The 14,200-nt window shown below is 33.4% G+C and overlaps 1 protein-coding gene across 1 annotated transcript in view; it reads right to left on the reverse strand.

Moving 5' to 3' along the window:
• Positions 1–13,618, reverse strand: part of zap70 (zeta chain of T cell receptor associated protein kinase 70) — a 33,514-nt gene extending 19,896 nt beyond the window's left edge. Inside the window, exon 1 of the mRNA XM_066695808.1 lies at positions 13,418–13,618. The gene's annotated coding sequence lies outside the window, so the exon portion shown is untranslated. The remainder of the gene's footprint in view (positions 1–13,417) is intronic.
• Positions 13,619–14,200: the final 582 nt, after the last annotated feature.

Below are 14,200 nucleotides of genomic sequence, written 5' to 3' on the forward strand. Positions count from 1 at the left end.
CAAAGATACAAACAAATCACATTCAATGTATGGTGAATTATACACTGTATTGAAAACAAGATACCGGTAATTCTGTTAGCAGTCTAAGATTCGATATACTGTGAACTCTGGCTAAATAAACAAAACTGTGGAAATTCGCTTTAAACCATCAACATTATACTTAATTAATGTATTGTTTATGTCGCAATTGACAGTTAGTTCAATCACCACAATTAACAGCAATACAAATATACAGCTATATATATATATATATATATATATATATATATAGTTAAAGTGAGAAATAAATTAATAAAAACACATGGGATGGTGTTTTTGTAATTAATATATGGTAAATATATTTACTGAAAACAAGAAAGATGCAAAAACTAAAAATAAAAGTTTACATGAATATGTTGTGGAAGGTTCTTTCAAATGTGTTAATGCATCTTTAGAAACAGTATCGATTTCCCTTTTCTTTATTTATAAAAAATTATATTTATTGTCAAGTATATATATTTGGTAACATTAAGAAATGATTGGTAAATAGTTTAAAAAACATTCATAATTTAATTTATAAATGATCAATAAAGCTTTGCAAGATATGATTTATCATTTATAATAAAGATATGAAAGAAATTTGTGTTTTGGCAGCTCCCAAAACACAATTTTGTTTTATTTTTGTTGTAATTAATGGTAAATGATATCTTATAAAGTTTTTTTTTTTTTAACCTTTATTTAATCAGGAAAATAACATTTTTACAGGACTGTCCTGGATTATTTTTAAATTGAATTATGAATGGTTCTTAACGGATAAACTAACTTAATTTACCAATCATTTGTTAACGACTGAAATTTTTCTATTAGGTATGGTATTCTTATTGGAAATGTGTCATGTGTCATCCAAATTGAGTGTGAGGTGTCATTTTGTATTTTGAATCCGTAGCCATGGAGTGAATGTCAGAGAATTAAACCAGGATATGATAGCCTAATTATATAACAAAAGAAGGAAATATCCCTTGTCTCAGATCAAGTCTTACTTTGTCTGATTACTTCATGCTTTCATATTTTCTCGCTTGGACTAATGTACTGTGCCACTTGGGACCTCCAAAAAAATATCCTATAAAGCACCAGTATGTTCATCATATTTCAAAGGAACATGACTGTATTTCCTCAACACAAGAAAATCTTCACTGGTAAGATATTGCCACTCTGTTTTAATGCATGCATGTCTGTATATACACAATATCATAGATTACCTGCTTCCTACACCATTCAGCTTGTGAATCATTCTGCATTGGGGAACCACACTTTTTCTGTTACAGCTCCCCGCCTCCGGAATTCTATTAATGTTTTGAAAACTCATCTTAAAATGTATTTCTTTGAGTTAACTTATCTTTTTTAACATTCCTATGCATTTTAAACTGTATTTATGTGGTGGTCCATCCATCCTTTGTATGTTCCGTCCATATGTTTATTAAGTGCTTGGTGATTACTTCGTATCGAAAGGCATTACATAAATATATTATTATTATTATTATTATTATTATTATTATTATTATTATTATTATAGAAGGAACAGAGTTTTGATTTATTCTGTCTATTCTGAATCAGTTTGAAGAACATACAAGCAGCACAGAGTGTAGCTATGTATTATATTGCAGTATACACAATACCTGAAATTTGCCAAGGTGAAAACAGTTATTACCTGTGTCTTTTGCAGCATTCAAATAAGTATTTAACTTAGTTCAACTACACTTCTGACATTTGGTTTCCCCCCCAACCACTATTTTGATCTGTGACAACATGTCTGACTAACAACAAAAATAAGCAGACCACAGAACCAGACATTAGCTTGATAGGGTGGTAAATAGCATGTGCACATCTGAGAGTTGAGAGTGATGGAGCTGATAAAGAGTGGAAAAAAGCTGTGTCAAAGAACAACTGCAGTGCAGGGAGAAAGTTATGCAGCCTCTGCCAGGAGGGGAACCTGTATCCAGAATCAGATTGCTTTGAGGTTATCAGGAAGACAGCAATTACAAAAATCACATTTTCTGTAACGGTAGAAGAGACAGTTGCTTTGACAGGAGTTTCATTTGAATTAAAACACTGAGATCTGAAAAATAAAATAGTAAAATGTCAATGCCTATGCAGATGTGGACTACACGTAACACAGTCACATTACAAGACATGGTTTGTAAGTTTCACTGCTTTCTAAGCTGCAGTGTACTCTCATCTTTGTTTTCCATTTTCAGTTTCTGGAAGAAGAAAGCTTTGAACGTGAATGTGATTCAGAAACCGCAGATGCTATCCAATGGTTTTGTAGGTGAACACATTAGAAAGGAAACATATCCAGATTGAGAGAAGTGGAATCTATTGCTACTGCTGCAGACTAGCTAAATGTAAGGGTTTTATTTTTATTTTATAGTGTTTTTTTGTAATGTCTTATATTATGGCACTGATAAAGCATAGCACATGGATATATAATTAACCCTTTGACAGTGGGAGGATTTCAGGTTTTAAAGTCAATCAGTCACTTTAGCGTTATATATTCATGAAGGATTCTTGAACTAAAAACTTTACCCTGAAAGGGTTACAAAACTGATTTGAAATATGACCTCATTAACTGAGAAAAGTATAGTTAATTACAATTAACTGCAAGGCAGCACAAAACATCCCTCTCTAATTGTACTTTACCAATTTGGATCATGGGAATACTATGATACTATGATAAATATTTCTACTATGGTTTCTCAAGGTAAAGTGTAGTAAAGCACAGTGAAGGCATATTAAAAGTGCATATGGTATAGCATAGCTCCACACCTCAAACGAGTCTTCCATCTATATTAATATAGACAGAAAACTTCCGCCTAAACAGTCCCGTAATTACGATACTGAAACATAGAGAATTCTCTGCTCAGTCTTTGCTTTGCAATTATTGTATTTTTCATTATTTTTCAGTTCATGCTGAATGCAAAAGTTAAAACATGACTGAGTTCTTGAATTATTCTTCAAGGCACCATTAAAGTGAATAACTGCAAGGCTTTCCATTTCTGTGGCTTGGGTCAATGACTTTTTCCACTCTTGCTAGCACTGAGTACAAGTTTGTAAACTGGGTCCGCTGCCAGAACAGTAAAAGTCCACAGTTTTGTACTGAAGGCAATGAATGGGGATTGAAAAGGCAATCACTTGTTAAGGATTCTGGGGGATGGGGGCTGCACAGCTTAAACAACAACAAGTCTGTGAGCCAAGTAATACACATGTCAATAACTTACTTACCCATTTAGGCATTCTGGATACTTTGATAAATGATATTTGCATACAGGATGATTTAATTCTAACTAAGAAAATCCAGCTACTATTCCAAAACGATTAAAGTGATATAGCATGAAAACATATCTTTCCCTGGACCTAAAATTTGATCAGATGATTACTGTCAGAAAAAAGCTTCAAACATCACCTTGTTGTTTTTTTCAGAAAGTGTTCTGTCTCCTGTCAAGATGACCCCCATTGTCAACATTGTCATTGACATTGATCTCAATTCAGTAAAGCTCTAATACCATGTTAGTGCCATATTGTACCAAAACCATTTAGTAGCAATATAGCAAATCATGTCTAATCAGATGAAAGGTTGACTGCATTTTGAAACTTGACTTCCTTAGGTACTGATGAAGTATGCATTTCTGTAGAAAGTTTCCACATTAATGACACATTTCAATTGACCAGAAGAAAAAAGGCTATGAAAGTTGTGAACAAAAACCCAGAAAGCCTATACTAATTTGAACTCATTTTCCGTAGCCCTTTGTTTTTCAATCCTCTCATTCGAATGACACAACCCCACCCGACACAATATTTAAATCTACTATGAAAAGCCATCTGAGGTTCAATTGACTCAAACTGCTGAATAAATACATTAATTAATAATAGAAAGGTCTATGCTAGGAGTTCCTGTTAGGCTCTACTGTCCAGAGATCCGTGGTTTGCTTTTGGGCTGTATCATCAGCCGATTGCAACCAAGAGGAATGTGCTTTCTTTGACTTTCTATGGAACAGCTTACCGGGGGCCTGTGATGTTAAAAGTGCTATCTACATCAATCTGCTTTCTGATATCTTAGCATTGGTATTAGCACCTTGAGCTTGAGCTGTGAAAAAATACAGAGACCTGCCAGTTCATATTTGGAGTACTCGTATATGTTATCTTCATCTCTCCTTGGGAAAAGATTCTGCTGGCTCAAGCTGCACTAACCCCAGAACGACTTTGGAGCCTCTAAGAGAAATGTTCAATCAATCCAGTTAGTTATGTAATTAGACCTGAAAAACTAGAGAAAAGCTGGGTTGGACCCAAATCTACTAGACACTGTAGCCCCTTCCATGAACTGGGCAAACATCTACAATGTTAGTTTCAAAGATTAGTTGTTCCCTTGGTTTTTCTTTTTTAGTGACAGTACGATGAAGGAGATTGTTTGAACTGCTGGGGGGGTCTTTTCAAGCTGGAGGAGAGAGCCCCTGACTTCAAGCTCAGACAGTAGCCTAGACCACCTCAGTGGCTTCTGACTCACCACAGCATCCTGGCTAGGCTGGGCTGACATTGCTGACACTGTACTATCAGAGAGCCTCCCAGAAAGCCACAACTGGCTCACAAACACAAAGGGCTGACCAGAGAGACACACACAACAAACAACACACCAGTTATGGAGGAAGTTTGAGAAAATATGAGATAAGTAGGCTCAATGAGACCCTTCATGCAAGAATGCTTGAATGATACCAGTCCAACTGGTGCTTCACTGCATGGTAAAAGGGAAATATTTTTTACTCAGTTGCTTAATATGTTGTTGTTTTTTTGGGGCTCCAAGCAAGCAAGTGAGAGTAAAATTTAAGGCAGGGAAATTTTCTGTAGACTCTATTCCCTGACAGTTACCAGAACGGTGACAAAACTGTGATAGAAGTTAAAAAATAAGTGATAAACAAGTCACCATTTCTGTTATGTTTTCCATTTTTGTGCCATGAAGGCCTCCATTGTTTTGGTTATGAATTCAGGGACACATTCCTGTTTCTTGCCTTTCCATGCTCTTGCCTTTCAATTAATGAAATCCTTCATTCAAATCTTGTTTTAATAACAATTCCCGCAATCGAGTAAAAAATGCTACTCCATAAAAAACTGTCATAAGAGATTGCTGTATTTTTCTGCTTCTTCATTATAAATGTACAGAGAAAGGACCCTGTAAATGCCGTTAGATCATCAGCTTAATTTAACTAAACTGAAAAAGTGAATAAAATTCAAAGAAAATCTGCACTACATTTTAGTCTGAGGGGACACCAGTTTACATATTGCTAGAAAATATAGAATGAAACATTTTGCATCTACATTTTTGCTTCTACTATACACATTAATTAAGAACATTATTTTAATACAAATTGATTGTGATTATTAAATAATTTCTTTCATCAAGATATTTTAACCATAAACATATTTTTTAAAACAGAGTATAAAATGAATGTTGTTTTGTTTTCTATATTATTTAGTTTTTTAACCTTTAGTTCACTTGCTTGTTGAATGTATGTAAAAGGAAACAATCTTTAATATATGCAGTTCAGTTTGCATAACCCATGTGTCAAATAATGACTTTTTATCTTTCAGGTATGCAAAAGACAAATTAAATTAATATTTATTTCACCTAAACACCTCTGGGGAAGATTGTGAGGTGCTGCAAAAAGCTTTTGAAGACAACTGGTACGATTCAGTTTGAGTTTAACTTTCTAAAATTAAATCTGATATAATTTACTTTAGGTTGCAGTTAAACTAACAATTGCATTTTTTCTCATATAATATATTGCCTTTCTTATTTGTGCACCTTTAAACTATTTCCAATCACTATTAGTTATTGTTCCTGCTGTCACTAATACAGAGCCAGTATGATGTTCATCTTTCAAAACATTTGTGCTATATAAACTGGTCAAATTGGATTATCTGGAAACTCAGATGAGGTCTGTAAAAACTATAAGTATTAAATAGTAAGTAACACTGTAGTTTGGGTAGCAAATGGCACTTTATAAATTATTTATAAGCAAATCTATTATAGCAGAATTATACATTTATAAAGTGTGAACATATGAGAACAATGTACCATTTCTCAAAATGACATGCCATTAATTATAAGTGGGTTTCAGTTATTACCTGGTTAAAACACTGGTTAATTAATACTTTATTAATATGTTATAACATATATGCTTATCATGTTATTTGTGGCTCCTGCTCTAAAATATTACCAAGCAGTCTAAATGCAGGAGTTCATTCAAGTAAAACAGTTGAAAACAAACAGAGAGTTGGTTAGTTTGGAACAGGCTTGAAACAAACAAGAAATTGAATTCATTAGTTCAAATTCTAATTCTAAGAGTGCAGAATGCTGTGCTTGGCATTCAAGCTTATACCCATCAGACATAATACTTTGCTACCTGTACATATATAGAAACACAAAGTTTAACTATGAGTTAAAATGTGTGGAATTCTGGTTCGATGTCTCGTACAAGCAATTTAACCAAAACAGGCTGAAAAATGTGAAATGCTTTGGATACACCACAAACTAATTATTTGTGAGCAGGGTTGCAAACTGATGAATACAGTCATAAGGTGAGTGTGCCAAGCAATGCCGTGGAATTTGAAATTCTACAAGGGGGGTTGTTGTTCTATCAACATCTTGATATGAAGGCACCACGACAGACCTCTTCATATTCTAGCCCCTTCTACCAAGTTGATAATTTATTTCCGTGACATTCAGAGTTTCCGTCTCCCATATATGCAGAATGCTGTCGGGGTCTTGCCACATGTAGGCCGGAATTACCTGACCGATGTTTTTGTGCAAGACAGTAAACACTGATTAAGCTTGCAGATTTGTACCCCAGAAGAACATTTTGTTGTGTGAGGTGGGAATTTGGTTGTATTTTGGTTCAACAAATATGTTGTGAGAAAAATACTGCAGAAAATATTACCCTGACTACATGATGTTGCAAATGTTCTCTGATTGCCACACAGTTACGCTGTCTGTACATTTCATTGGTCTATTTCTGCCATTTTAAATAAATATCACTGCAAATCTATTGATTTGCGTACACAATTTTTGCGTATATATATATATATATATATATATATATATATATATATATATATATATATATAATGTTTTTCATAATATATTTTTTTAATTCTCTGTATTTATTTCTGGAATGTAGTTATATCAATATTTATTTATAACTGTGTACTATATAATAGAATGAGAGACTTTAAGTTTCTGGAGTTATATCTGTCATGCATGAAAAGACACTAGAGTGGGTAAAGTAATGCTCAGGAATCCGGTTCAATGATTCTTCAAGCAGGCTGTTACGCTATGAACTATGCTATGTTACGCTATCTCAGATCCTGGGAGGTGAGGGCTCCAAGACAGGTTTGATTTTATTCTAGACCCTTCTACCAAGCTGGCTTAATTCTGCAATATCAGAGATTTACACACTATCACTCAAATATTAATGCCAAATTCCCCCTGTTAGGAACTTGTAAATATTCCAAATTAAATGTGGTCAGTAGATCTGGGTGCAGGACAATTAAGAATTGTATATATTATTGCAGTTGTTTTAATCTCAAATTCCAAACTGCTACTTTTGTTACACTTGGTGTAAAATAATTTGACTAATTTGTACTAAATGAGCAGGATTTGGGGTTTGTGGGTTGGGAATGACAAGCTACGACGTTGGATTTCCAGATTTATTTGTATTATTATTATTAAAGAAGCGAAAAATGGTAAGCAAAGAGTTGATTTTGAATACTGCGTCTTCTTAAATTATATATATCTTTTGGCTTGCTTGTACATTCAAACCTGGGTAGGCCCTGCAAAAGCTCAGGCTCTCGACTTTGCCTCTATCCTCCAAAAAACCAACCACGAATGCAGTGTGCTACCACTTTTCTCTTGAATCAATACGGGCCTTAGCGTCTATATAGTAATGTATTTTAAATTGCTTGGCAAAGCAGTGTGGAAAAATGGCGCGGCGCAATACAACACTAAATAGATTAAATCGTTTTGAGAACCAGAATGGAAGAGGAAAAATTAAAAAAATGCATTTTAATAAAACACAGGTTTCTTTGAGCTCTCCCCCAACTACAGGAAGTGAGTAATAGAACACTGTTTTTTCTCAGTGGCTGATTGAAGCTTCTAGAAAACGACCTGCAAACACAAATTCTTTCCTGACTTAACATCTGTAAACTTGAGCCTGTACCTCTCCCTTCCATCCCCATTTTTGAGCAAGGACCTTGAATGGCTTCATGAGTATGACTTGAAAATAATAAATGAACTGATTCACCAGGACAAGCTTTGATATTGAGAATGAAGCGTATTGGAAGTGAAACCTGACGATAAGTTTATTGCAACACAGTTGAAGCCATTGTTGACACCAACCCGTGCATTTCTATGAGACATCTAAATCCATGCTTAACTCTGAGGCAGATTTCATGATCTCTGCGTTATTCAGCTGTCACCGAAGTGTTCCTTAGCTCCTAGGCTCACAGCACATAAGGTGGTTCTTTCATTTTCAGAAATAGTATAATTTAAATACTCATATCTTGCATCATACACGACAGGGGAGTAAACCTTCTGCAGAGCTGTTAGTGTATGTTTATTTCTGTTTTGTTCAGCCTGTGTTTTTTTTTTTCTGTTGCTGTTTATCATGACAGATGAATGCTTGCTGGTGTAATGTGCTAGGTGTTGTTACTGAGAATCAAATGAAATGGTCCAATGTAAAAATAAAGAACTAAAAATATATTAATGATAAACCAATACTCACAGACATTCATCTAGGTGCTTTAACACACTGCACACTTTCAGATTATCATGAAACACTTTTCAGTTGATTATACATCAAGTTGATGGGGACATATGTAAGTGATGAAAATGCTTTACCATAGTATACTCACTTTTCCTCAATAGGGAACACAGGTCAGTTAACTAATGTAGCTGCTGTTTGGAATTGTACCATCACTTATATAGCCTCATTCCCCATTTCACCACCTTTTAGAAGAAGGCTAGAAAAGCCACTAAACCTTGCAAATAAAACTTGGGCAAAGGTCTAAAATAGGTAGGGCCCAGTGTTTTTGCATGGCTTGACTTCTTAAACTGTATTTCAAAACACAGGGCTTTTTAGTTTTGAGTCACAAATTACATAGAAAGTTTTTGCATCTTTTGTCTTTACTCAGTTCAGTCAACTAAAATCTTCAAAACAATGACCCTCTAGGCTGTATTGGTGTTGGACAAACTCTGAAAAGGTATCCTTTATAAACATGCATCATTTAATTAGCAAGATTTATGTAGCTAAATGAATCAGCAGACAACATTGTATCAAATAAAAGGTGTGAATGCTTTTCAACAACAACTGTATATGTTGTACTAATTGTACGCCATGCATGTGTGTTACATTCATTTTATAAGATCTTAGTTGGTAAGTACCTGGAAGGTTGCAGATAATCAGTTAAATCAGTTAAAGGTACCTGCAGTTGCTATATGGCTAACCAACACAGATTTTGACATTTTACCGGTCCTTGGTGATACACAAATTAGCTTTTTCCCCTCCTCATTATTTGAAGCTTTGCACTGTGATGTTAGTGTCTGTAAGTACTGTGGAAAACTTGCTTTCAGATTTTAAATATACCATTAAAGGACTGACAGCTACCCACATAATAAATCAAAAGTGAACTTTGAATCATGCTTTATCAGTAGTGTTTCTTAAATAAATGTTTCTCCACAGAATAACTTTTATTTTATTTATTTTATTTTAATCAAGTAATTATTCTATGAAGGTAATATTTTATTGCTCCAGCTGTTGTCCTCATGTATTTTGGAAAACCTCTAAAACATCCAAATTGTACCATTGAACTCAATAGTTGTTTAATGAATGGGGAAAAAAGGAAACTTGAATGGGTAGCTGGGTAGTTATGGGTAGTTAAAAATGTATACATTATTGGCCCGAATGTCTGAGTCATTATTTTTGATCAAGTAAAATAATATGTATTTATTTGTTTGTTTTTTGTTTATGTATGTATTGATTACTTTTTCTATCCATTGATCAAGCATCAGAATATAACAATATTTTGTATGATACAGACATTGAATTTACATATGTAAATTAACAACACTCAACAGCGTGTTTATGAATCAAGAGTGAAAAACAGGGTATCTAGAAAATAGGTAGGGTGCTCAACTTTAGTTCTCAAGCCTCACCTCAGAAGTCTGGTGCACACACACACACACACACAAAAAGAAGCCATTTTAGTTTTGTATGAAATCCACCAAAGCAAACAAACAGTTAAAGACCTCAGGCTATCTTGAGGTATATCTGAAATGTATCAGGAAAAGCATGCATACTGCTCACTCCACTCATTACACTAGAAAGACATTCGAATTTTAAGGAGCAATTTAAGAGCACAACGGTAACTTAAAGAATTGAATTGAATAATACCTTGGGAAATGCTCTTTTGTCCATTATGGAGTATGCGTAACTTAATTCAACTAAAACACACTGCGAAATGTAAAACTTTTTTTCTAGAATGTTCCTAGACAGAAAATGACAGCTAATAGTATAATATAGTTTCTTTCACTACAACTCTTTAAAAAATGCTGCAAAAGTTTTTTTTTAAAACAGATTAAAAAAAATAATAATCCAGCAATAAAATACAAAGAATATACAAACAGCTCTATGAGAGCTAATAAGAGAGATAACACTGAGAGAGCACAATAAGAGAGCACTTAACACTGATTTCTGAACTTGGAGTGGTCTCTTAATTTTTTCCAGAGCTGTATATAATAACCTAAAAGCATTTCTGGAATACCATTTAACCTTAAAATAAGGAAAGTTCTTTTGTGCTAGAAAAAATAAATAAAAAAATAAACATGTAGGAAGAATTTAAATGACGTAACCTCTGTAAAGAAACTAAAATACGTGTTTAATACAAAGTAGTAAATAATGAAATTTTAAAAAGGAATTAAATATTTGCTGTTTCCTATTTATTTCTAATCCTGTATAATGAGATTAATAAAGACAGTCAGCGAAACAGCACTTTGAACAGGGGAGTAAGTGAACTTTTCTTCATGTAGTGTTTAGTGTTTTAAAAAGTGCATCACAATTTCCTCTGTGGTGTTACTCTTTACTGTTAGAGATACAATCGAAGGAAACAACATAGGCAATATATAAAGAATGTATGTGTTTATTAATTAATTTAATATATATTTCGATGATGCTCCTTTTTAAGAAATGAACCATGTTACTAGAGAGCCACAGGATTGTTTCTCGGCAACTTACTGAACAACAAAACAAATAAGCACTTATTTGTTTTGAAAATAATGTCTATTAACTGGAAATATTTGGTCTGACATTTTAATTTAAGATATAATTTAATTTAAGTATAATTGTGTGAGAAGATAATATATAATAAGTATTTGTAGGCAAATAATAACTTTGTTCACAACAAATACATACAGATGAAAATGCAAATTAATAAATTTTCTATTAAAACAGTGATCATGATCTGTCCCTTTTCTGAAAACTAATTATTTGTAAATGTAAGAATTCTATTGACAAGCATGTATTTTAAAACATACCAAGCTAAATTTGATAAAATGCCAAACATGGGGGAAAATAATCTTTCAGTGAAGGAATAATTTTAATGGTTAGAATTAATGGCCTACAAAAAACTAAAACAAACAATACAAATAATAATTATACTAGATATTGCTTAAATGTGAATTAGGACCATTAGCTGAGAATTAACTCCTAAATAAAAATACAAAATGCTTTCAAATGTTTCCACCTATTAATGATTTTTCATATAAACTCAAGAAATACTTGAGTACAAATCAAGAGTTTTCTTTTTCACATGCAATGCATGGCACATTTTCTGACCTTAATATTAAAAAAAAAAAAGGTTATATATTGATTATATATATCAATATATAACCTTTCTAATCAGGTTGCAGAATTATATAACAATGAGAGAATTTTGAGTTTTCACAGATATATTTTTGGAAAATGGGTTGAGGGTTAGAATAAAGGAAAGCAAATGTTAGCTTGGAGCAAAATAAATTGTCAATTTCTGAAAGGTGTCTCCTCAATATTAATATGATCGTTCATTAATAAACCCTGCTTTTTAAGCTATTGGACATTTATTCTGCTTCATGACATCTGGGTTAATTTCTAGTTTCCTAATCTACCCAGTTATTCAGAAATGACTTCTCTCTAGTATTTTAGGCTTCCGATACACACTTTGAAATGTAATCTTTGTCACAGAAAATATATATATATTTCTTTTTCATTAATAATCAAATCTTTTATTGTCTCTCAGTGGCTCCAAAGCTATTTTTTAAGCATTTTGACAGAAATACATAATCAGCTTAGTCCCACAACTAATTCTGAATTATTTTCTCTGTTGGAAGCTCTCTGTCCAAGCGAAAACATTTTGTAATTTTGTACCTTGTTCTCTGAGGTTGTCTGTTAGCCTCACTCAGTCACTCCACTTCCATTTCTAACTTTTACAACAGTTATTTGTGCAATTATAGGGTTTCACTAAATATAAGATTTTTAAGTACCAGTAAGCATTCCTTAGCTAAAGGCATCAGTCGATGATTAAAGGAACAAAAAGTTGACCAATTAGTGAGAATGTAAATGTGGAAGGATTCTACAGTCTAGCTCACTTCAGTCTGAAGGTTTAAATACTATTATGGATGCTAAAATCTGTATTATGTATTTTTGGTAGTTACATTTTACGTATTATAAAAAGTATATTTTCTCACATATAATAACAATAGTCATTCAACAGTTCTGGCAATGTAAATATAATTATATATTTTATATATATCAAAGGAGTTAAAAAGATGAGATTTCAACTGTCACTTACACTACATACTCATGTTTAAACTGTCATTATATACCCAAAACACCTGCTTTGCAGAAGTGTAGGCTTTGATGTACATAGCTAACTGGAAGGCAGGCACGATCTCTTCCAAATGAACTCTTGTTGTAATGATTCCAGACTTGTTTTCACACAGATTTGGCCTAGATCCCTTAAAAAATTTAGAAAATTAGAAAACCAGAAATTAAAATAAAAACTCATGGCTTCATTATTGAATTTACATTTAGATAGTCTGCTGTCTTTTCACATGTGCAAACACTGTTTTCTTGCAGCTATAAAAATTATCTGTCCTTGAAATGGTGTTGTCATATTTCATCGCAGACAAGTTAAATTAATTGAGAATGGATGGAACATAGAATTTACATTTATATGTATTTATATTATATGTATATTTTTTTACTTTTCCACAGACACCTAAGAAAAACATACCCTGTGTAGGAGCTGAAATGTTAACAAACCAAAAAAAAGAAACAGAAACAGGAAACAAAGCACCCACCTCCAGTAAACTGGCAAACGCTTTCATTCAGGGAGAAAACAAACTCTCTGTCTCTCTTCTATTCTCCTGTCAGCTAGTTTGTACGGTGGAGCTTGTAGATGGTGAGTGGAGTTGGTACAGCTGAGGGTTTTGTGTTTTGTTAAGCAGAGCAGCAGTATAGTGGAGTAGTGATCGCAGTTCAGTCACACATCAGTTTATAGTTGAGAAAGAGCCATGTGGGTTGAAGGGCTGGAGCTTCTCAGAAACCATAGCCTACTTCCTTGCCGTTATCTAACTGCCTTAAAAAAAAAGAAACAGAAAGAAAGAGAATGGCAGACAAAGGTAACCTAACTCTCTAATGCATCCAAAACTTTATTTTGCTGTGCTTGCACACATTTCTACTGATATGACATACTGATGACATACATGGGTGTTTCCCTGTTCAGAACAAATACCATTTTCAACACATCATTCTTGTTGCGTTCTCCTATTTTTGTCTTCTTTAAAAATAAACTCAGATCAATTGTTTTTTGTTTTACTTCATTTCTCCCTTTCATACAGAAAAAGTGTTGTCTCTCACACCTATGCCAAATATCTCTCAGATGTACAGTACAGAGCACATAAGGAAGATAAAACAGGGGATGTGAGTTAACTCATAGTACTGGTACAGTATTGACCCAAAGACTCCAATATTGTTTTGGCCTAGAGCTGATATTGCTCAAGTTTCGATGCCACAAGTTCAGAATTGAAAATGCAGTCTCACTTTACAAACCAAACAGGACTTCTAAGCCCAAAACAAATAAC

The sequence above is a fragment of the Amia ocellicauda genome, chromosome 22 (assembly GCF_036373705.1).
Source record: "Amia ocellicauda isolate fAmiCal2 chromosome 22, fAmiCal2.hap1, whole genome shotgun sequence".
Classification (NCBI taxonomy): Eukaryota; Metazoa; Chordata; class Actinopteri; order Amiiformes; family Amiidae; genus Amia; species Amia ocellicauda.